Consider the following 10465-nt stretch of genomic DNA (forward strand, 5'->3'; position numbering starts at 1 on the left):
AACTACTATAATACTGCTCCTATGTACAAGAATATAACTACTATAATACTTCCCCCTATGTACAAGAATATAACTACTATAATACTGCTCCTATGTACAAGAATATAACGACTATAATACTGCCCCTATGTACAAGAATGTAACTATTATAATACTGCCCCCTATGTACAAGAATATAACTACTATAATACTGCTCCTATGTACAAGAATATAACTACTATAATACTGCTCCTATGTACAAGAATATAACTACTATAATACTGCTCCTATGTACAAGAATATAACTACTATAATACTGCCCCTATATACAAGAATATAACTACTATAATACTGCCCCCTATGTACAAGAGTATAACTACTGTAATACTGCTCCTATGTACAAGAATATAACTACTATAATACTGCCCCCTATGTACAAGAATATAACTACTATAATACTGCTCCTATGTACAAGAATATAACTACTATAATACTGCCCCCTATGTACAAGAATATAACTACTATAATACTGCCCCCTATGTACAAGAATGTAACTACTATAATACTGCTCCTATGTACAAGAATATAACTACTATAATACTGCTCCTATGTACAAGAATATATCTACTGTAATACTGCTCCTATGTACAAGAATATAACTACTATAATACTGCTCCTATGTACAAGAATATAACTACTATAATACTGCTCCTATGTACAAGAATATATCTACTGTAATACTGCTCCTATGTACAAGAATATAACTACTATAATACTGCCCCCTATGTACAAGAATGTAACTACTATAATACTGCCCCTATGTACAAGAATATAACTACTATAATACTGCCCCTATGTACAGGAATATAATATAACTACTTTAATAATAATATGTTACTCGGTAACTTTTCACATGTTGGGTGATGTGAGGCTATGGTATCTGAGTGACAAGTTGACTTCTACCATTAGCCGCCATTACGGGCCCCCAGGGGCTCTCGCTCACATGCTAAATAACATCAATTTTCACCTTATTACTCCATTACAGCTCTGATTCCTTCTGTAAATTGCGGAGCTGTAGGGATCAGTGCTCCCTATGACATCTGTTACTTTAGTGGAGTTTCTCAAATAGTTTTCTGTTCTTTTGCTGAACATTACTTCCACAGTAATAAATTTATTTCTTCATGTAGCGGCGCAGCTTTTAATCTTCCGTCTTGAAGGGAAATGTTTTTGAAAGTTGCAGTTTGCAGATTACGATTATTTATGTTCTCCTTCTCAGTAAACAGATGCCTGAAAACCGCCCCGGCTGTAAACACTAGGCATGGAGCAGCTCCCCGCCGTGTAGCCATTCCTGTATATAGGGTCTAATACACCCAAGTGCAGGCCCCACATATACAGTACGAGCGCCTTACCCCTTATATTTACAAATGTGATAAATCTGCCTGATTTTTTCCAATTCAGTTAAGATATTTGTTTGTGTTTATTGAGCTGTAACATTTTTGACATTTTTGTAGTATTGCTACGTTTGATCATTTTTCAGAATCTTTTATGTGAGACATTTTAAATTTGATGAAAAATCCAATTTTTAACCTTGGGCTGGATCTTACCAGACCATATGATGTGTGAATAACTACAAAATAGTAATGTCTAATTGCATATGTCACATATGTAAACTGTATACCATATATGTTTCACTGGTGGTGGCAATGCTCTCTCATACCTTTTTTTTTCTAGCAACTTCAACTACTTCCTAACTCAGTCCTGTGAATTCTGGTGCTATTGCACTCTCAGCTCTACTGCACACTCCTCTTGCAAAGCTGCAAAGTTCCTGATAACAACCTCATCTCTGCTAATACTGATGCTGGTCACACCTTGATCTCTGCAAACAAGGTACATGATTATTCATGGCTGCCATTCCTATGCTGTTTCTACGTGCAGATTTTCTTTTCCTGTGTGTAACTGGAACACTGCAATCAAGGTGCCAGATTGGCTCTACATCTATTATAACCACAGCACTGTACTCAAGGTACCAGATTGCCTATACATATATTAAGTGTGTGTAAACACAGCACTGCAATTTAGGAACCAGATGGCCTTTACATCTATTATTCCTATATGTAACTACAGCATTACAATTAAGGTTCCATATTGCCTACACATACAGTCATATGTTAAAGTTTGGGCACCCCTATTAATGTTAACCTTTTTTCTTAATAATAATTTTGGTTTTTGCAACAGCTATTTCAGTTTCATATATCTAATAACTGATGGACTCAGTTATATTTCTGGATTCAAATGAGGTTTATTGTACTAACAGAAAATGTGCAATCTGTATTTAAACAAAATTTGACCGGTACAAAAGTATGGACACCCTTATCATTTTCTTGATTTGAACACTCCTAACTACTTTTTACTGACTTCCTGAAGCACTAAATTGGTTTTGTAACCTCATTGAGCTTTGAACTTCATAGCCAGGTGTATCAAATCATGAGAAAAGGTATTTAAGGTGGCCACTTGCAAGTAGTTCTCCTATTTGATTCTCCTATGAAGAGTGGCATCATGGGCTCCTCAAAACAACTCTCAAATGATCTGAAAACAAAGATTATTCAACATAGCTTTTCAGGGGAAGGATACAAAAAGTTGTCTCAGAGATTTAACCTGTCAGTTTCCACTGTGAGGAACATAGTAAGGAAATGGAAGAACACAGGTACAGTTCTTGTTAAGCCCAGAAGTGGCAGGCCAAGAAAAATATCAGAAAGGCAGAGAAGAAGAATGGTGAGAACAGTCAAGGACAATCCACAGACCACCTCCAAAGACCTGCAGCATCATCTTGCTGCAGATGGTGTCACTGTGCATCGGTCAACTATACAGCGCACTTTGCACAAGGAGAAGCTGTATGGGAGAGTGATGCGAAAGAAGCCGTTTCTGCAAGCACGCCACAAACAGAGTCGCCTGAGGTATGCAAAAGCACATTTAGACAAGCCAGTTACATTTTGGAAGAAGGTCCTGTGGACTGAGGAAACAAAGATTGAGTTGTTTGGTCATACAAAAAGGCGTTATGCACGGAGGCTAAAAAACACAGCATTCCAAGAAAAACACTTGCTACCCACAGTAAAATTTGGTGGTGGTTCCATCATGCTTTGGGGCTGTGTGGCCAATGCCGGCACCGGGAATCTTGTTAAAGTTGAGGGTCGCATGGATTCAACTCAGTATCAGCAGATTCTTGACAATAATGTGCAAGAATCAGTGACGAAGTTGAAGTTACGCAGGGGATGGATATTTCAGCAAGACAATGATCCAAAACACAGCTCCAAATCTACTCAGGCATTCATGCAGAGGAACAATGGCAATGTTCTGGAATGGCCATCCCAGTCCCCAGACCTGAATATCATTGAACATCTGTGGGATGATTTGAAGCGGGCTGTCCATGCTCGGCGACCATCAAACTTAACTGAACTGGAATTGTTTTGTAACAGGACTGGTCACAAATACCTTCATCCAGGATCCAGGAGCTCATTAATAGCTACAGGAAATGACTAGAGGCTGTTATTTTTGCAAAAGGAGGATCTACGAACTATTAATGTCAATTTTATGTTGAGGTGCCCATACTTTTGCACCGGTCAAATTTTGTTTAAATGCAGATTGCACATTTTCTGTTAGTACAATAAACCTCATTTGAATCCAGAAATATAACTGAGTCCATCAGTTATTAGATATATGAAACTGAAATAGCTGTTGCAAAAACCAAAATTGTTATAAAGATAAAAGGTTAACATTAATAGGGGTGCCCACACATTAACATATGACTGTATTATTTCTGTTTGTAAACCCAGCACTGCAATCAAGTCACAAGATTGCCTATGCATCTATTATTCCTGTTTGTAACCAAAGCACTGCAATCAAAGCACCAGATTCCATGTACATATATTATTTGTCACCAGATTGCCTATACATCTACTATTCCTGTGTGTAACCGCAGCACTGCAATCAAGGTACCAAATTGCCTATACATACAGTATATTAATTGTGTGTGTAAACCCAGCACCGCAATCGAAGGGACCATGTTGCCTATACATCTATTATTCTGTGTGTAATCACAGCACTGTAATTAAGGTATTAGATTGCCTATACATATATTATTCAGTCGGTGAACTCGGCAACTCTGCCCGAGCAGGCAACACAAGCTGTTTAGAGCTGCTGAACTCACGGATTCCCTTCAGTGCTGTCAGTGTTTCAACAGTGGATCCAGGGAGAGGGAGTAAACCAAATTTTTGTTTTTAAGACCAACTTTGCCAGGGGTTAGAGGTTTTTTAAAACTTGAAAATCCCTTTAAAGAGAACATATAAGAAGTTTTAAAATTGATGTATGTAATATGTCTATATTACCATATACAAATGTGATTAATTGCATAAAGCTGGAAAAGGCACTAAAAATAAACACATGTACAAAATGATAAATCCATACTGAATAGTGTTTAAAACAGTGCTATACAATAGGCACTATAGCAAATACCGCCATACAGTGCACAAAGAGTACCATGACACAGTGACCAAATAACATCTGTTGTGAATTCTCTCTCTGGCTTCCCTCTGGTGATTACTGAAGATAGTGGAGCTGGTCAGATTGAGAGTTCTCTTTCTGGGCTCCCTCTGGTGGTTACTGGAGGTAGTGGAGCTGATCTGATTGACAGAGGCTTGCCACCTGATAATGAGGAAGAAGACTGGAGATCTGGGGTTTCTGATTGGGATTTAAGACAGCTGACTCCCTCTATCCCTGCTGATGATTTTCTTCTTTCCTCCTGAGGTCTGTTGTCTCCTGCTCTTTCCCTGCATGTTCAGCTAAGTGGTTCATTTGCTATTCTGTTTGCATTTGATCTGGTTTTGTTTATCTCTGCTTTGTGCAGGTCAGCTAGCTCCGGCTGGGGCTGTGCTGAATCACCGCCCATATGTTACTGCATGTGCCAGTTTGTTTTGTCCCCTTTTATATTGGTCTCTTTGCTTTGCTTTCAGAATATACCAGAGTGCTGATTAGTGGGGGCGAAGTCGTGCGACTTCAGTGTTTTTGTGCATCAGACGTGTTGGACTTTTTTGCAGGGTTTTTTGCGTGATTCCAGACAGTGTCTTTCCTGTCCTGTCCTGTCTAGTTAGTGTAGGCCCCATCATTTGCTCAGTCTATTTTTCTGCCTGCATTTGTGTTTTCATCTTGTCTCACTGACAATATATGTTTGGGGGCTGTCTATTCCTTTGGGGTCTGCTCCGGGGCAGTTTAGATTTCCCCTTTCTTGTTTTAGGCTTAGTTAGCTCTCCGGCTGTGTCGAGGCGTCTAGGATCATCGTATGTACGCTCCACGGCTACTGCTAGTTGTGTGGACAGGATCAGGGGTCTGCAATCTGCTTAGGTACCAATCTCTCTGGTTTTCTGTGGCTTAGCCTGGACCTGCTCTGCTCCTCGGTGACCCATTCATAACAGAATCACCAGCCTAACTGTAGACTCTAGAGTACTCTAAAGAAGGAAAGAATTTAAACAAAAAAGTGTCAGAATTTTTTTCTGGGGGTGTAGGAGGATATTTTTTGTCTAAATGGAGACTAAGCAATTGTCTGATCGTGTGGAGCAGCTGGCTGCTGAAGTGCGGGGAATTTCTGCCTATCTCACTCAATCATCTGCTGTTGAACCAAAAATCCCTACTCCTGATGTGTTTTCTGGGGATCGGTCTAAATTTTTGAATTGTAAGAATAATTGTAAATTATTTTTTGCTTTGAAACCTAACTCATAGGGGAGCTCTGCGCAGCAGGTTAAGATTGTCATCTCCCTGCTGCGCGGCGATCCCCAGAATTGGGCCTTTTCTTTGACACCTGGAGATCCTATTCTGGCTTATGTGGACACATTTTTTCAAGCCTTGGGGTTGTTGTATGATGAACCTAATGCTATTGATCAAGCTGAGAAAACCCTATTGGCATTGAACCAGGGTCAGGATGCTGCAGAGTTATATTGTCAAAAATTCCAAAAGTGGGCGGTCCTTACTACATGGAATGATGATGCCCTAACAGCTCTCTTTCGGAAGGGTTTGGCAGAAACCGTAAAAGATGTTATGGTGGGATTTCCTGTTCCCTCTGGTCTTGATGACTCTATGTCATTAGCCATTCAAGTTGATCGGCGTTTACGTGAACGTAAAACTACACGAGAGGCGTTGCCGCCTTTTGAACGAACATCTGAACCTATGCAATGCGATATGGTTTTGTCTAGGGCGCAACGTCAGGAGTTTAGAAGGCGTAATAAGCTGTGTTTTTTCTGTGGAGATGCCTCTCATACTATTTCTGTCTGCCCTAAACGAGAAAAGCGTTTTGCTCACTCATATGCGGTGGGCAGTATACAACCTAAGTTCCTTTTGGCAATTACTCTGATCTGCTCCTTGTCCACATTTTCCACAAAGGCTTTTGTTGATTCAGGAGCAGCATTGAATCTGATGGATTTAGACTTTGCTAAACGCTGTGGTTTTCCTATGATACCCCTGCGGACTCCTATCCCTTTGAGGGGTATTGATGCTACTCCCTTGGCGGAGAATAAACCCTAGTTTTTGACCCAGGTGATAATGCGGGTCGCCCCGGACCGTCATGAAAATTGTACATTTTTGGTGCTGCATAATTTGCATGATACTATTGTTCTGGGTTTTCCTTGGTTGCAAACTCATAATCCTGTTTTGGATTGGAAATCTGTGTCTATGGTGAGTTGGGGTTGTCGGTGTGCTCTTAGTGACGCTCCTGTTTTCTCCACCTCTCCTCAGTCTCATGATATTCCTGATTATTTGGCTGATTTTTCTGATGTATTTAGTGAGAGCAAGTCTGCGTCTTTGCCTCCTCATAGGAGTTATGACTGTGCAATTGAGTTGATGCCTGGGTGTAAATTTCCCAAGGGTCGGCTTTTCAACTTATCTGTACCTGAACATGATGCTATGCGATCCTATATTAAGGAGTCATTGGAGAAGGGTCATATTAGACCATCCTCGTCACCTTTAGGTGCTGGTTTTTTTGTGGCCAAGAAAGATGGTTCATTAAGACCGTGTATTGACTATCGTTCCCTTAACAAAATCACTGTTAAATATCAGTACCCGTTACCTCTGATGTCTGATTTATTTTCCAGAGTTAAAAGTGCCTGTTGGTTTACTAAGCTTGACCTCAGGGGGGCGTATAATCTTATTCGCATCAAGCACGGGGATGAATGGAAGACGGCGTTTAATACTCCGGAGCGACATTTTGAGTACCTGGTGACGCCTTTTGGGCTCTCTAATGCCCCTTCTGTCTTCCAATCTTTTATGAATGATATTTTCTGGGTCTTTGTGGATAAGTTTTTGATCATCTATCTGGATGATATTTTGATCTTTTCCAGTGATTGGGATTCTCATGTGGAACATGTCCGGACTGTGTTCCGGATTTTGAGGGAAAATTCTCTGTATGTTAAGGGATTGAAATGCCTCTTTGGTGTACAGAGGATTTCATTTTTGGGATTTATTTTGTCCCCGTTGGCTATTGAAATGGACCGGCCAAGATTCAGTCCATTTATGATTGGGTTCAGGCCACTTCTTTGAAGGCTCTCCAGACGTTTTTGGGTTTTGCTAATTTCTACCGTAAACTTTTAAGTAATTTTTGTGGTATTGTTAAACCACTGACTGATTTGACCAAAAAGGCCGCTGATGTGGTGAATTGGTCTCCTGAGGCTGTCTCAGCATTTCAGGAGCTTAAGCGGAGATTCACTTCTGCTCCGGTTCTACGGCAACCTGATGCCTCACTCCCATTTCAGGTGGAGGTAGATGCTTCTGAGATTGGTGCAGTAGCCGTTTTGTCCCAAAGAGATCCGGTGACTTCTAAGATGAATTGCCTTCTTTTCTTGAAAATTTCCCCATCTGAACGTAACTATGATGTGGGGAATCGGGAATTGTTGGCCATGAAATGGGCATTTGAATAGTGGAGACATTGGTTGGAGGGAGCTGGACATCAAGTTGTGGTCCTCACCGACCACAAGAATTTGATTTATCTTGAATCAGCCAGGCTAGGTGGGCCTTGTTTTTCACACGTTTTAATTTTGTGGTCACTTTTCTTTCGGGCACTAAGAATGTTAAGGCGGACGCCCTTTCTAGGTGTTTCTTTGCGGATTCTCTTATTGTGACCGAGCCTACTACCATTCTAAGTGAGGGTGTTCTTTCCGCCATTTCACCCGATTTGAGACGTGCCCTGGAGGAATTTCAGGAGGACAAACCTGAACGTTGTCCTATGGGAAAATTGTATGTCCCTGACCAGTGGAGGAAAAGATTAGTGTCTGAAATTCATAGCTCCATGTTGGCTGGTCATCCAGGTATTTTTGATACCAGAGATTTGGTGAGTCGGTCTTTTTGGTGGTGTGATGGTCAACGTGTGACTGGACACACTGCCTCCAGCAGGGCGAATTTCTATGGCACACGTGACCCTGGATACACCGCCTCCAGTAGGGTGAATTTAAATAATAAGGGGAAACACCAGGGAAACCGATACAATGGAGGGCCCTGCAATAGGGAACGGGGACGTGGAGACCTCCTGCACTCCCCTGAGCCAGTCTCTACACTCCTAACAATCCCTATACAGGCTCCGCACCTGTCGCCGAGCTGGAACCTAAGAACCCTAGCTCGCCCTGCACCTAGCCCTTTCTAATGAAATGGACGGTGCAGAAACCAATCCCACCACTGCACTGAAACACACATAAGGGAAGTCACAAACAAGGATAACACCACTTAGCTTTGCTCTGTTGCTCTTGCTCCCTGCAACAGAGTCCACCACCAGAATGCAGCTTTCCTCCAGAATCGCTGCTACTTCTGCAAGCTTTGTCAGAGCTGCAAGGAACACCTCTCTGTAATTCCTTCCTTCACCAGACTTTACACCAGAGCTCTCCTGAACTGAAAGGAACTTCTCTCTGTAGTTCCTTCCTCCACCAGACTTGGTTGGAAATGAGCAATATCACCAACAGTGATTGCAACACCTGACACTCTTTTATAGCAGAGCCAGAGCAATCACACCTGCTTTATAATCACGTGCACTAAACTAAAGTAACCAGAGTGCAATGACCCTAACGGCCACCGGGGGCAAAACTAGAACTGAAACCACCACAGTGCAATGACCCTAATGGCCACCGGGGGCAAAACTATCTTTAAGCACACAGCTTAAGGAAAAAAAAAGGTTACTAGTGCATTTATCTGTCATAATCCAGCCTGGATTATGACAGGTGGCCTGCCTTATCTCGTGATGTCAGGAATTTTGTGCAGTCCTGTGGGACTTGTTCTCGGTCCAAGCCCTGTTCTCGTTCTAGTTAGTTGTTGATGCCCCTGCCGGTGCCCAGGAGGCCATGGAATCATATCTCAATGGATTTTATTGCTGATCTTCTCGGTTGATTTATATGCTTTTGCATATTTCCCATAAGGGATGGGGGCATTGCTCTAGATCACTGCGTTGAGAAACATGTGATGGTGTCTCCGCAGTGTTGGATGTTGATCTCCATGAGGTCACTCATCCTTATGTTCATAGCCTTTCACTAGGCATTGCTCCTACTAGCCAGTTTCCTACTCCACACTGATGAGGGGCAATACCCCGAAACAGCTGTCTGTGGATGGATACCATGTTTTGGCATAGGTGGTTTCCTTCATTGGAGACTGCCCTTCCCGTGGTTGTTCCTTCCCGGGGAAAGACCTGGCTAGTCATTGCTTGCGTTGAGAAACATGTGATGGTGTCTCCGCGGCTGTTGATTTACATGCTTTTGCATATTTCCCATAAGGGATGGGGGCATTGCTCTAGATCACTGCGTTGAGAAACATGTGATGGTGTCTCCGCAGTGTTGGATGTTGATCTCCATGAGGTCACTCATCCTTATGTTCATAGGAATTTTGTGCAGTCCTGTGGGACTTGTTCTCGGTCCAAGCCCTGTTCTCGTTCTAGTTAGTTGTTGATGCCCCTGCCGGTGCCCAGGAGGCCATGGAATCATATCTCAATGGATTTTATTGCTGATCTTCCTGTCTCTCAGAGAATGACTGCTATCTGGGTGATCTGTGATAGATTTTGTAAGATAATCCATCTTGTACCACTCCCAAAATTGCCATCTTCTGAGTTGGTGCCCTTGTTTTTTCAACAGGTGGTTCGGTTGCACGGGATTCCTGAGAACATTGTGTCGGACAGAGGAGTCCAGTTTGCTTCCAGATTTTGGAGAGCTTTTTGTCCCAAACTGGGAATTCAGTTATCTTTCTCCTCTGCATTTCATCCTCAGACCAATGGGCAGACTGAGAGAACAAACGAGACTTTGGAGTCCTATTTGAGATGTTTCATATCTGCTGATCAGGATGACTGGGTCTCATTTTTGCCCTTGGCCGAATTTGCGCTAAACAATAGGGCTAGTTCTGCCACTTTGATGTCGCCCTTTTTCTGTAACTTTGGGTTTCATCCTCGATTTTCTTTGGGGCTGGTGGAATCTTCGGCCTG

The sequence above is a fragment of the Dendrobates tinctorius genome, unplaced genomic scaffold, assembly GCF_039654945.1.
Source record: "Dendrobates tinctorius isolate UK_male_01 unplaced genomic scaffold, ASM3965494v1 ptg000059l, whole genome shotgun sequence".
NCBI lineage: Eukaryota > Metazoa > Chordata > Amphibia > Anura > Dendrobatidae > Dendrobates > Dendrobates tinctorius.